The following is a 12,660-nucleotide window of genomic DNA, read 5'->3' as shown; positions in this document are numbered from 1 at the left end:
ATTGATGATCCTGGAGCCTGATATCTTCCACGTGTTAAAAGATTAGCTACAGCAGTGGCTACTGCCAACAGCATATGCTGATGTGTTGCAACCCTAATCTCCAGGGTCCTTTTCAAGGGCAAGAAGCCCATTTCCATGGCCTAGTCAGCCACTGGCCTCTTTAATTTTGTGAAGGTACAGGCACAACAGTGATTTTGTAAAGATGGGTCTTCACCCACCAGGAATCAAGATGTGACTCAGCTGCTCATTGCAGTGAAGCTGCTGAGTGAGTAGGGGGCAGTGATGGAGTGATTTGCACAATGGTAGGTGCAACAAAGCACAGGCGAAATTGAGGTCAAAATCCACAGAGCAATTAAAACATTTCCTCTTACCATCCAGGCACACTGGTATGCTCTGAGCATGAGTGGTTCCTCCAGAGTGCCTTTTGGAGAGGGTACTGAACTGAATCTGAACAGAAAACCATTCTGAGCTGCTATTTCTTCATCTCAGACCACACAGGAAACTATTATGATGATTTTGCTGAAGTTGAGCCAGGACTAGCAAACATTGACTTTTCTGGTTCAGAGTAACAGAACAGGACTTGACAGCTTCACCAGGGACCTTTCTGCATGGGAACAGCTTGTTTCTAGCAGGCCCTGAACCTCACAGCTTTAGGCATTCATCAGCTTTCCCATCTGTTTTGCCCGAATGTGCAGTGATGCTGCTTTCTTCTGCAGACCTTTGCAGCAGGGTGTTCACCACAGCAAATTTTTCACCTTTCTAAACCGACGCTACTTACTGGAGAAACCTGCCAATTTTTTTGTTCCTCTGTCTGAAATGTCCTGTAAGACTGCTGAGATCCTCTGTGTCTGCTCCTTCCAGTTCAAGCACCTGAATAAGGCCTTCAGTGCAGCTTCGATGCCAGATGTTGACATGTATGTTCCTGCACTGTACAGGCATAGGTTAATCAGGGAAGGCAGAGAAGCCCCTAGTTCTTTGACACTGGTGAGCCAGATTTTCCTTGCCCTGCCATAATACTGTAACTACCCACTGTTATGCTACAGCTTAGCTCCAATTTTTTCCGCTAAAAAAGGCAGATTTAGAAAGGTACAGAGAAATAGTCATGCAATAGTGCCAGAAATGTAAGTAGTACTGCAGCCCTAGCAGAGAAGTAGATGGACAAATTCTTCCCTATCTTGAGCATGTAAAGTCAACCTCATTGCAATGACGGCCCCCAGCCTTTGTTGATACACTGATAATACCAGTGCCAGACAACATTTCTGTGAACATCATGCTATTTTACCACACACATACTGTGTCATCCTCATCCTGAGGTCCAGAGAAGCCCCAGCATGGCCACACAACTTCCTGGGCTTGCTTTCATCCACCCAGACAGAACTTCTGATGATGAAGAGGACTAGAGGACCACAGTAAACCATAGGATGGAACCCGTCCAGCTGCCCCAAACCAGAATTATCCTCATATTCCCTATTTGTTTAGACTTGTGCCCTCTGTAATGTAGTGAGCCGTCACTGGGAAGTCACCATAAACAGTGGAGTTTTACATTGGGATGAGCAAGAGTTGAAAGTTCTGGAAATGAAGTACTTAAAAATGGCTTGAAGCAACTCTGAATGGCTTAGTCTCAGATATATCTCCCAATTAACTACTCCTGGGGTGTTTCCTTCCCATTCACCTGCACACACAGGTTTTCTTCTATGAAATCCCCATCTCTTCAAGTCAACTTTATTTTATAATGAGACTAAAACAGGACCATAAAGCTGGAGACTGCGTGCAACTGAAAAGATCAAAACCCATGAAATTTGTTTACAGAATTATTTGATAGATATTATGAACTGCAAAATCAGAAGAGCACCAGCTTGCAACAACTGTGCCCTTTACCGGCAAGAGCTGAGAAACAACAATGACAAAATTAGTCAAAAATGCAGATCTCCTGGAGAGAGGGCTTCTGGCACAGCAGGGCAACATAAACAAGTGTGCTATATATAGGACTGGTCCTTGGGTGAATACACAGATGTTAAAGATGACCTCAAACAGAACCTCTGTTCAGATACACACAAAAAAATTACATAGGATAGCTGTGTGGTTTGAAGCCTGGGCTGTATGCCAGTAGCTTCCAGTTTCCTTTTTTCCCAGTTCATTTTATCCCGCCGGCCCCCAGCCTTTGTTGACACACAGGCAGTGATAGTGAGGAAGTTATGATCTGCTGGGAAATCACGCACGGCTCTTTTTGTCAGCCAGTCATGCCAGAGGCCCTGGGGACAGCCCCTTGTCTCAGGCTGTGTGCTCCTCACAGCAGCGGCTGTGTCTTGCTTTGGGCACATGCCCCCCTCTCAGTGTGATTTGTCTCCCAAAGTGGGCAGCCACGAAACTTTTCCAAACTCCCCCGTAGCGTGTTCTCCTGTCCCACAGTAAGCATTAGTGTACTCCCCAAATTTCAAGTATTAACTTTTGAAACTGAAAAGGAGAGGTTTTTAAATACTTTAGCTATGGGCCCTTTCTATGTTTACGGCCTAGTATCTTCTGTATTCTGATGCACTGTTTTACTGTAAATGTATTAGATGCTTATATCTACATTAGATCAAGGAGGAATGGAGAGATTTATGCAATGTCTATTCTAACACTGACACAAAATGTTTGTTTGGGGGAGGGGGAGTTGGGGGAAGAAAGTATGGATCCTGTGTTTTAGAAGTGATGAAGTTGTTAATGAAGGGGAATTTAAAATATGCCCCTTGGCAACATAGTGGTTGCACAGAATCAAAATGCTCTTGAATTCTATTCTGCACTTCATAAATTTATGGTGTATTCTGGACAACAATCCTTAATTAATACAATATGATGATAAATTATGAATATTGGACAATCCCCTACACCCTTGAGATTAACTGGTTAAAGCATGGTGATAATAGTGCCATGGTTGTGAGTTTGATCGCTGTATGAACAATTCATTTAAGAGCGGGATTTGATGATCATTGTGGGTCCCTTCCAACGCAGAATATTCTGTCATCCTAATGGAAATGCCTATCTTTTAAAGAAAATTTTCCCACAGTCTTCCTCTGGGCTTCATTAAGGAAATGCTAAGATGACTCTCAGAATTTTATTTCTTAATAAAAATAATCCAGGAGTAGCAAACTTCAAGAAGACAAATTTGCTATCATATAGTATGCTTCAGCTTCAGAAATAGTTGAATTTGAGAGAAGACATGCTTGAACTGGTATATACATTTTAGCTCCCTGGATCCTGGATGTCAAATCATTTGCTGTGTTTCTTTGAGAGCTGAAAGAAATTACGTCCAATCTATCTCTTAAAAGACCCCTTCAAATGTTTTTCTGATGATTTGAATGAATCTGAATTATTCATTCTTCTTTCTACAATTCTAGAAAACAGCTGAACTTGAACAAAATTTATTCTGTCAGTTCTGAGACAGAAGCACACAACTCTCAAAACAAAGACTAGGTAAATGCTATACTCTGCCTTTTCTTGGGGCAGGAGAAGGTGTTAGTATTTTTCCAGAATGGTTTCATTCACTTTGCCCAAAAATTGTTACTTGGTGTAATGACTTTGTAAGAATCTTTCCCCCTGCTTTCTCCCACTTTGGTAAAGCTTATTTCCACTCTAAAAAAAGTCTTCTTATGCAAACTCCTGCATAAGAGATAGCATGGCTGGTGAAAAAAATAAAGCCTGCTTGCCTTCTGACTCTCCTTCATAAAGGCATTACTTTGGACCTTTTTTCTCTTCTCAGTTGCACAAAACCTGTAGGAAAATATTTATCTTCGAGATTTCCATCAGGTTCATAAGTTTACTAGGTGAAAATGAAAGTCAGGGTTAGGAAAGATAGACTACTAACTCAGCTGAAAAAAAAAAATTCATCAATCTCCTTTCACTTCATATTAAGAAAACATTATACCTGAGAATTTTTGCCAGAAAAAATTAGAGTGAAGGTAGGTTAGAAGCAACTTAGCCATTGTTTAAGAGTCGGAAAAGATGATGAGGGACTCCACGTTCATTCTGGTTTATTTATGTAATTTCTGATATGGACACATATACTGCTGATATTAAGCCCAAAATCAGCATTCTTTCTTACAGAGTTGTCTCATTCAGCTAAAGACTTTTTGAAGAGATTAGCAATTTAGCTCTAAATGTTTCACCCAAAGCAGAAATACACTGTGAAGATGCCATTCTTAGTTCTGTAATTTCTTCACGATTTGAAAACAAATTATTTTTATTTATTTCGGTGCAATTAAAGGCAATAAAACCTAAGGATGTGGCAATGTCTTCTTGTATGACTCAAAACTAGCTACACTTCTTTATTCCAATCAAAATATTTCAAGCCACTGGAATGTATTGTAGTCTGGTTCCTTTGTGCATTTGGGATCAAAAATAGCCAAGATACTTCATTTTTTAAATAGTCTTCTATATTATAGAGCTGATTGTTTTTCCTCCTAACAAAAAGTTAATTGAAGTCTGCTGCACACATTTGGATTCATTTCATAATGCAGCACGTGATGCACAGCTCTACCACGAAAAAACCCTCCATTCTTTCTGTTCCTTTTCTTTTATCTTTTTTATTATTATTATTATTCTGCTTGGTTTGCTTTAACAAGGGAAATTTCATCATGTGAAATGTGCACCAGGATAAATTCTGCACTCAGTCCTTCCCACTGTTCCCCATCCAACCACATTCATTTAAAAGACACATCCCCATTTCACAAGGATGTTCCTTTCCAGCAAGCCAAACCTTCTGCTTTGGCACAAGTGCACTAGAAAACTGGGTGATGAAGCCTAGAGCTGTGCTCTGATCTCATACCATTTGTTGCTTTGGGATATGCTCCCAAGAAACTCATTTGGCAGAGGAGAAGGAGACATTTTGTACCTCTGCCACATCCCAGGCTGATTCTCTCCCTCTGACCGGACTCAAAGAAAGATTCCACATCATAGGGAGGGGCAGCCCAAAGTCCATTCAACTTATGGTTGCTGTCAAGAGATGTCACAAAACATGGCTGACATAATTTCCAACCTCCATGCTGTACCGAAGAGTAGATAGGAACAGAGAAACAAGTTTCACTGGGTGCACCAGCCCAATTCTCTACTAATTGGCACAAAAGACCTTTTTTCAGTGGAAGATTCAACACTGAACAGAGCAAAAATTTAGGGTCCTCAGGGTAGAGCACAGAGAAATGTGTATGCAAAAGAAATAAAATATATGTCTCACTGACATCTATCAGCATTAGCGTCATGGCTGAAGCCCCATGATCAGTTTGCTGAGTGGTTACAGTGTGACCTTCCTCTTGTTCAACCTCAGATCTCTAAGTTTCTGAGTCATAAACTTAAGAGAGAGTTCTTTTTAAGAGCTCAAGGTATTTTACAGAGGAGGAAACTGATGCATGCTGAGATGATGCAAATGTGGTGATCAATTTAGGCAGCAATAGAGTGGGACAGTTCTGAGAAGAAAAATCTGGCAGATTTCTGGAAGAGCAATGTAATGTTCTAATTGTTTTGAAACTAGAGGAAGGAAAATATAAGAAAGTTCTTTTTTTTTTTTTTTCTCAGTAAACTCATCATAGGTCAATCAGTGCTTTCAGTAACAAAAGAAAAAAAAAAAAGAAAGAGAAAGAGAAAGATCATCTGGTTCTTCATCAGCTGTGCAGTACATACTCTTCCAGTTACTGTCATTTCCTAGCTCTTCAAAGGATTTAGTACTTTCTTTTTCACCCCTTCCAAAACAGAACAATAAGGACTGTAGAGACCAAAATTATTCAACGACATGGTACAGCTTCCTCAATAAAAACCAGCTGGTACTGCACAAAATAACAGCACAGCCATGGACTAGCTTGCTGTTTGCAGTCCTGTGCTCTCAATAGTAAGAGCCATATTGCTTTGTTTAAGCAGAATGCAACTCAGCATGAGCCACGAGATGAGAAAAATAGATAATGAAGACACAGCACCCTGCAACCTTTTGCTGAGTTTTAATTCCAATGTGAACAGTTGAACAGACTTAATTAGAAAATGACAGAGCACTGCTGCTAGAGAGAGACAGCTGACACAAAGCATTCCAAGGTGCCTTGGACAAGGGTCAGTCAAAAACTCTATCTTGCATAAACACCATAAATGCAAATTTCATAATTTTTATGAAGTCAGATTTTCTGCAAGAACACATGTGCTTTAAGTCATCTATTTGTTCACATCCTCAAGTGTGGTAGATACCTCATTTGCCTATGAGACCCTAAACCAAACAACTGCTTGGCGGACTGAATCAACCTTGTTTCCTTGTTTCTCTTGTATTTACCCTTTTCAAAGAGATATTTACACATTTCTTCTTTAACATAACTGCTTATTTACTAGAGGAAAAAAAATGCTCCAGATAGCTGAAAGATTAGCAGAGACAGATACGAACCTTGGTGGGCTGGGAAAGGTTATCTAAATCCTGAATAAAACATAATTTCTAATGGAGGCTAAGAAAACTTATCTTGAATATGGAGATGAAAAATACAGGACCACTTGAGTAAACAGTGATGTCATCAAATGGCCACATGATAAGTGCCAAGTGTCATTCTGAGGCCACACCTGGTCATGAGATCAATAAATCCAAATGAAACCTGAAGGTCATTTATCCTTGTTTCTGCAGCAGGAGAACTAATGCAAGGAGAGAATATCACAAGAGCATTTTACATGTTTAGCCATTCAGCCACTAATTATGGATGAGGCTGTTGCTTCCACAGCTAGCTACAGTGCCCTGCTGTGACTGGCAAAGGAGGGAGCTTTTTCTGCAGAATGGCTGCAGCTTGGCATCACAGTATCAACACTCAGGGTTTGTCTGAGTACAAAGACCGCCTTCTGATCATGAGAGATATTCCAGTTCTCTTAGAAACTACAAGAAATTGCCTCTGCTTCTAGGACCAGACTCTGATCTGGATGGCTGCATTTCACCTTCTGTGGGTAGCCTGGCCTCAAGTCCCTATTCATCTAAACCACTACAGTCTGGGATTCAGATAAAAAGTTTCCGTTTATTCTTATCTCTGTTATGAGAGGTAGGCTTAGTTTGATGTCAGAAAACCTCACCAATTTTGGTTTTGTTCTCCTAGTTCAGGCATGGGATGGCTCATACCAGTGTTCCTTTATGACTAAATCTCAGTGGTTGAATGGGTAAGATGATAACATTCCAATTTTAGATAATTTCTGTTTATAAAACACAGATGAAACTGGTAATAGTCTTTAACCTTAAATAATGCTAATTTTTGCAACTGAAGTGGTAGAGCTTGTCAAAAAGTACTTGAGGATCTGGCATTTCTGATGTTCTGAAATGGAAGCAATATAGTCTCTGTTTCTACATTAAAGTTACCAAGAATTTCAAGCAGCAGAGAGTATGATAGGTTTTTTTTTTTCTTGGCTTTTGTGAAAAATACTCTAGTGATTTATTCTTTGTGATTTGTTGCAATGTACAAAATCCTGCTGCAGTCTTACCTCTGTGCAAGCTTACTCAGAAGAAATGCACCAAGGTACAACTATCCATTAAAAGCAGAAGAGTTTATAACAGCAAAGTTTATAATAGCAAATGTTATAACGTTTTTAATAGCAAAGGCAAGAGGCAAGGGGCAAAATCCTTCTGAGGCAGAAGTTCAGTGCAGTCAGCAGAATTATGCCACAAAACTGTATCCTCTTTAGAAAAGTTGCCTTATTCAGTGAGATGCTTCTCAGCTTATCCAGTGGAAAAGTTGTTTTTGATGGGTTTTAACCAGTGGAGAAGTCATCTTTTGTGTGGCAGGCCCTCAGGACTTTGGTCAGCCACAGTCTTGAAACCCATGCTTTCCTACGGTTAGATGATATAAATACCAAGCTTTAAAAAAGATGAAAGTAGAGACAAGCTCTAGGAGCAGGGCTTAAATTTTCCATAAATATTCACTTAAATATAGTACAGCTATTTGTAAAACACAGAACACAGATTTCAACAAATAGACCTAACAACTAGAAAATCATTGGACCAAACTTTGTAAAAAGTTGTGCCCTGGCAAAATTTTTGTTTTGTCATTCCCTTCAGCTCTTAAAAAACTATCTGCAGCTTCTCAAAGATAATTTCTCTACTTTCTGACAGGTTCTTTCACTGTTGACGCAGGCCACCACAGAAATGCCCATAAATAATCACACATTTAGCATGTATGGACAGGTTTACAATTGTAGAGCTCATGCACAGCAAAAGGAAGGAAATAACAGATTTTCATCATCCAGATGAGGAAGATTCTTATCACACAGCAGACTTTTATATCAAGACAATATTTTACTGCAGCTAGCTTAAACCTCCTCTGCTGAGCACAATCCCTTATGAGAGCAGGCGTGTTTGTGTAGCAAAGCTCTGTTTATCACAGGCAAGGGCACTGAAGTCTGGCCAAGTGCATCTAGTGTAAGCTGACACAAGTTTGCAGTAAAGACACATTGATGGATTCTTGAGACTGGCAGAAAAAATTCCCTACGACTAAGAAAGACTTTAAACTGAGAATTTGATGAACAATCAATTGGCCCCTGAACGAAGAGAGCATTTAAATAGAAACAGCAGATTATACTGTGATGTCCAGGGTGGGGCAATCATATCTCTCCTTCCCACTGTAACAGAGAATTGAGTAGACTACAGTGAATATTATCGGGGGGTTTTCCTCACATCTTTACTGCTTTTGTCTTTCTGCAAAATCAGGTTTGGTGAATCTTTGGACCTAGTTAGATTTCTGTTGAAGGAGTTAGGAGCATAGATAAAGGTATTTCTTACTGCAACTCTTCTACTTGCATAGGTCCTGTTTAACTAAGGAGAGGAATAGTGAAGACTGCCTCTGTGTTTCTTTCAACAGAACGATCTTCCTAATGCCTCACTTATTCACCCTGAGTGTAAAACTCTCCATTGGTTTCCATCCTTACTTAACATATTTGTTTATCATACCCTTTCCTCAGCTGTGGCAGCAGCAGGAAACTGAACTTTCCCCTCACACTTGGAGTCTGAATAGAATAAATTCCCGAAGTCCACCTTTCTTCAGTGGTTGACCTGGCTGAAATAGAGTTAAGCTGGTACCAGGCATTACCTTGGGTCATGACAAAGAGTTGTTCAGTCAACTTACTGTGACAAGAAGCATGAAATCCTTGTATATCCCATTGGTTCTAGTTCACAGGCTTTTTCAACTTTCTTTCTCTCACATAAGTAACAGTAAGAATTACCACTTTACCCTCCCAGACTTCATATCCTTATCCACCCTCCAGGAAAATAGTGCCATCCAAAGCCATCCAAAGAGTAAAAAGAGAACTGCAGGAATCATTTATTAACTTCGACAGAATGCAAAGCATTGGACTACCTAACTTACTTAAACTTCCTCATGTTATTTGTCACCAGCTGGGGCCAATATTTTTTTGCGGAGCATTTGGGAAGGTGTTGTCATTCCTAAGATCTGTCACTATAAGATACAGAAAGACAGCAGATTATAAGTGGTGGTGATGGACTGATACTGGTCTATCCTGTCTTATCCCAACAGGGGATAGTATAGTTCTCAGATGGTCCGGTTCTTGCTTCCCAGTCAGCAGTCTTCATTTCCAGATTTTCAGAGGAGGAGCCTTGTTTGGATGCGGTGCAGTGTCCCCAGTGTCTGATAGCCTACAGCTCGCTATTGTTAGAAGCTAGAATAGAGGGTGACCACAGTGACCACACTGTGAACTAAGGTGTGAACTGCAGAGGGTAGGACTGTAGCAACAGAGTGGAAGAGCCAGATCAGCTCAAGGTATAAAGCAGGCGCGTGGCAAATGAGCCTGCTAGAATTGAAATATGTCAGTCTACTATACAGATATGGGTGAGACTCAAGACAGACCAAATTAATGCTGAAGTGAAAGTGCCACCCTTTTCTTCATTTGCAAAATGGATAGATGAATACATTGGTATTTTTTAGTGGGGTTACCAGAATTAATGCATTAGTGCTCAGCTGCCGCAGAAATTTTGTCTTTCCTGTAGCTTAAATAACAGCAACCTGTGAGGTGCCCTGTAGACTATCTAGCCAGTGCCAGATGCCGGAGGGGACAAGACTGGGGATAGAAAGTGGGGTTTTTCTTGCATTGTAATTCCTCTAGATCAATCATTTCCTTAGTCATGTCAGGCAAGTTTGGCTAGTGATATATTTGCAGTTGAAAGGCTGTGGGCTTTGTCTCCATTGTGTCTGTTTTGGCACACAGGAATAATGAGTTTCACTAACCAACAGTACAAGTATTCATTAGCATTGACTTCTGTTGACCATGGGAGTCAACCTGATTTCTTCATGCTCTTTTTTTGGAAACTTTCAAACGGGGATGAAGAAAATTAGCTGACTCTCAGTAAGCAGTTTAAAAATTGTTCCCTCTCTGCTCACTGCCCCAAATAAAAAGCAGAAAATTACATTTTGTCTAAGTGCTCAAACTGTCTTGATTTTGCTGAGATGTTATGAAGGAACTTCATCACAACAGAAGGAGAATTAGTTTACATTCTTTCCTTTTTAATAAGGCATTGAAAATATTAACACTGGCTCTGCCTGAGTAGCATTTAATGTCAGTGCCTCATCATTTGAGCCAAGTGCAATGCTGACTTTAAAAGCAAGCTACAGTCTAAAAAGTAGCTCCGTGAAAGTGCTACTGATGTACATTATGTTCAGTCTTGTCTATCTCTAACAGAAAAGATAAATGTTGAAGCAGCTTATTCTTAATCTTTTAGATTCCAGCAGTATTGAATTAAAAATATTGGAAATTCTACAAGAAATAAACTAGAAAAGATCAGTTGTCAGTCTGATAAAGATGGCAAACAAATGCTAACTCATTTTCTTCTAGCAGGAGTGGCTGAATGTCACTAAAAGAAGAAAAACATGTCACTTAAAGAATACGAAAAACAACTCAGTAGCTCAATTTCCTCCTCCTCCTCATGTCAAAATCTGCAAACCCGGAAGGTGGCATTTCTGTCAGTGCCCCATTCCACAGTTAACTGATGTTAAAAAGAGTACATTTCAAGCAGTTTTAGAAGCACTGCCTTTCACCTTTACTCATCACCTTCATTGTTTGCTTGTTTGTTGTTTTGTTGGGGTTTTTTTGACAGTGGAAGCCAGGACAAGAAGTCTTTGTTCTGTGTACTGTTGGTCACTGTATTTAAAGTACCTTCATACCCAGCTTGGATATGGTATTAAATTTGACTCCACCCTTTCAAGGAGAAAAAGAGAATACAAAAGTTTTCAGATGAAAGGATTTCCCACTCACCACTAAACAAAGAAGCAATGAAAAGATATAAGGGTTTTTTTCTTTTTACCACCACCACTCACATTCCTCCCCACCAGAAAGCACATCAGGCACAAACAGCATAGTATGTAAGAAGGTTCGGGGAGTGGTTTTATTTCATTACTTGAGAAGATGAGGGCTATTTGCAAGTATTTTGAAGATGAGCTGATCACTGTCAGAGATCACTTTTGCTTCCTTTTGCTGGGTAAAAAACAAGGGAAAAGGAATGAAAATTATGTGGGGATGCTTCCTGAAATAACAGAGTTACCTGAGAAAGTGCTGTTAAATATTTTTAAGCTAGGACCAGCTAATTAAACAACTAAAGGTTGCAGATTTTACCCTGAATATAGGGTCAGGTGCTGAAAGACTCTTTTGTAATTGGTGAACTGCTGTGGCTAGACAGAAAGCAAACTACATGTGTGATCATAAGCCCTCAAAAACCAGTCCCGTGTGAAGGACTTTTAAAAAGGAAAAAACCAAACAGGGAGCCATTCAGTTTTCAAATCAGATGGGAACAAATTCTCTTACTTTTGAACACTTTTTTCCCTGCCAAAAGCAACAAGATAAAAATGAAAAGGGTCTAAATCAGTCTATGCGCAGCTACTTCAGATGCGCATAGTGCAGACCCAGCATCCTAAGTGAGATCAAAAGCATGACTCCACAGGATACTTCCTTTGCAAGGTGACTGGAAAACAGAATGAGAAAACCCAAGACCACATTACACAACTTGACAAAAACAACTGTGATCTTTTAAAATGACAGTTTGCAAGAGAGAAGGCAATCACTACCCAAGCTCCCAAATGAGTGAGTTCAATTATCCATGGCTCAGTGTTCTGCTTAAACAGAGGACCTTGGAGGCAGATGATAGGAAATGTTCAACAAATACAGGTGTTGGTCTGCAATAACTCAGCACTCTGATGGAAAGAATGAAAAAGCAAAAGAAACAACAGTATTGAAAGGACTCGTCTATAAATGTGAGTGACAACTACAGATGTCTTAGTACCCCATGGCAGCAGAAATTAAGACTGTTTAGAAAGTGATTTTCTTGTCCCATTCATCAATGCCTTGGGTGAAAGGGCAGTTTCCTCCCCTGCAGGTTCACTGATGACTCAAAGCTGGGAGGAGTGGCCAGAGGGGTGTGCCTAGAGACCTGTGCAGCCCTTCAGGAGGGCCTGGAGGGCACAGAGGGACCTCCTGAATTCCAACGAAGGCAAATGTAGGGTCCTGTGCATTAAAAGAGGGTGTCAAGAGGATGGAGCAGGCTCTGCTTGGTGTTGCCAAGAAAAAGGAAAAGAGACAATGGAAAGAAACTGATGCACAGGAAATTCCACCTGAACATGAGGAAGAACTTCTCTACTGTGCAGGTGACCAAGCACTGAAACAGGTTGCCCAGAGCAGTTGTGGAGT

This window comes from Chamaea fasciata, unplaced genomic scaffold (assembly GCF_029207755.1).
Source record: "Chamaea fasciata isolate MVZ Bird 193981 ecotype frontalis unplaced genomic scaffold, bChaFas1.0.hap1 SCAF_2, whole genome shotgun sequence".
Lineage (NCBI taxonomy): Eukaryota > Metazoa > Chordata > Aves > Passeriformes > Sylviidae > Chamaea > Chamaea fasciata.
This window is presented reverse-complemented; position numbering follows the sequence as displayed.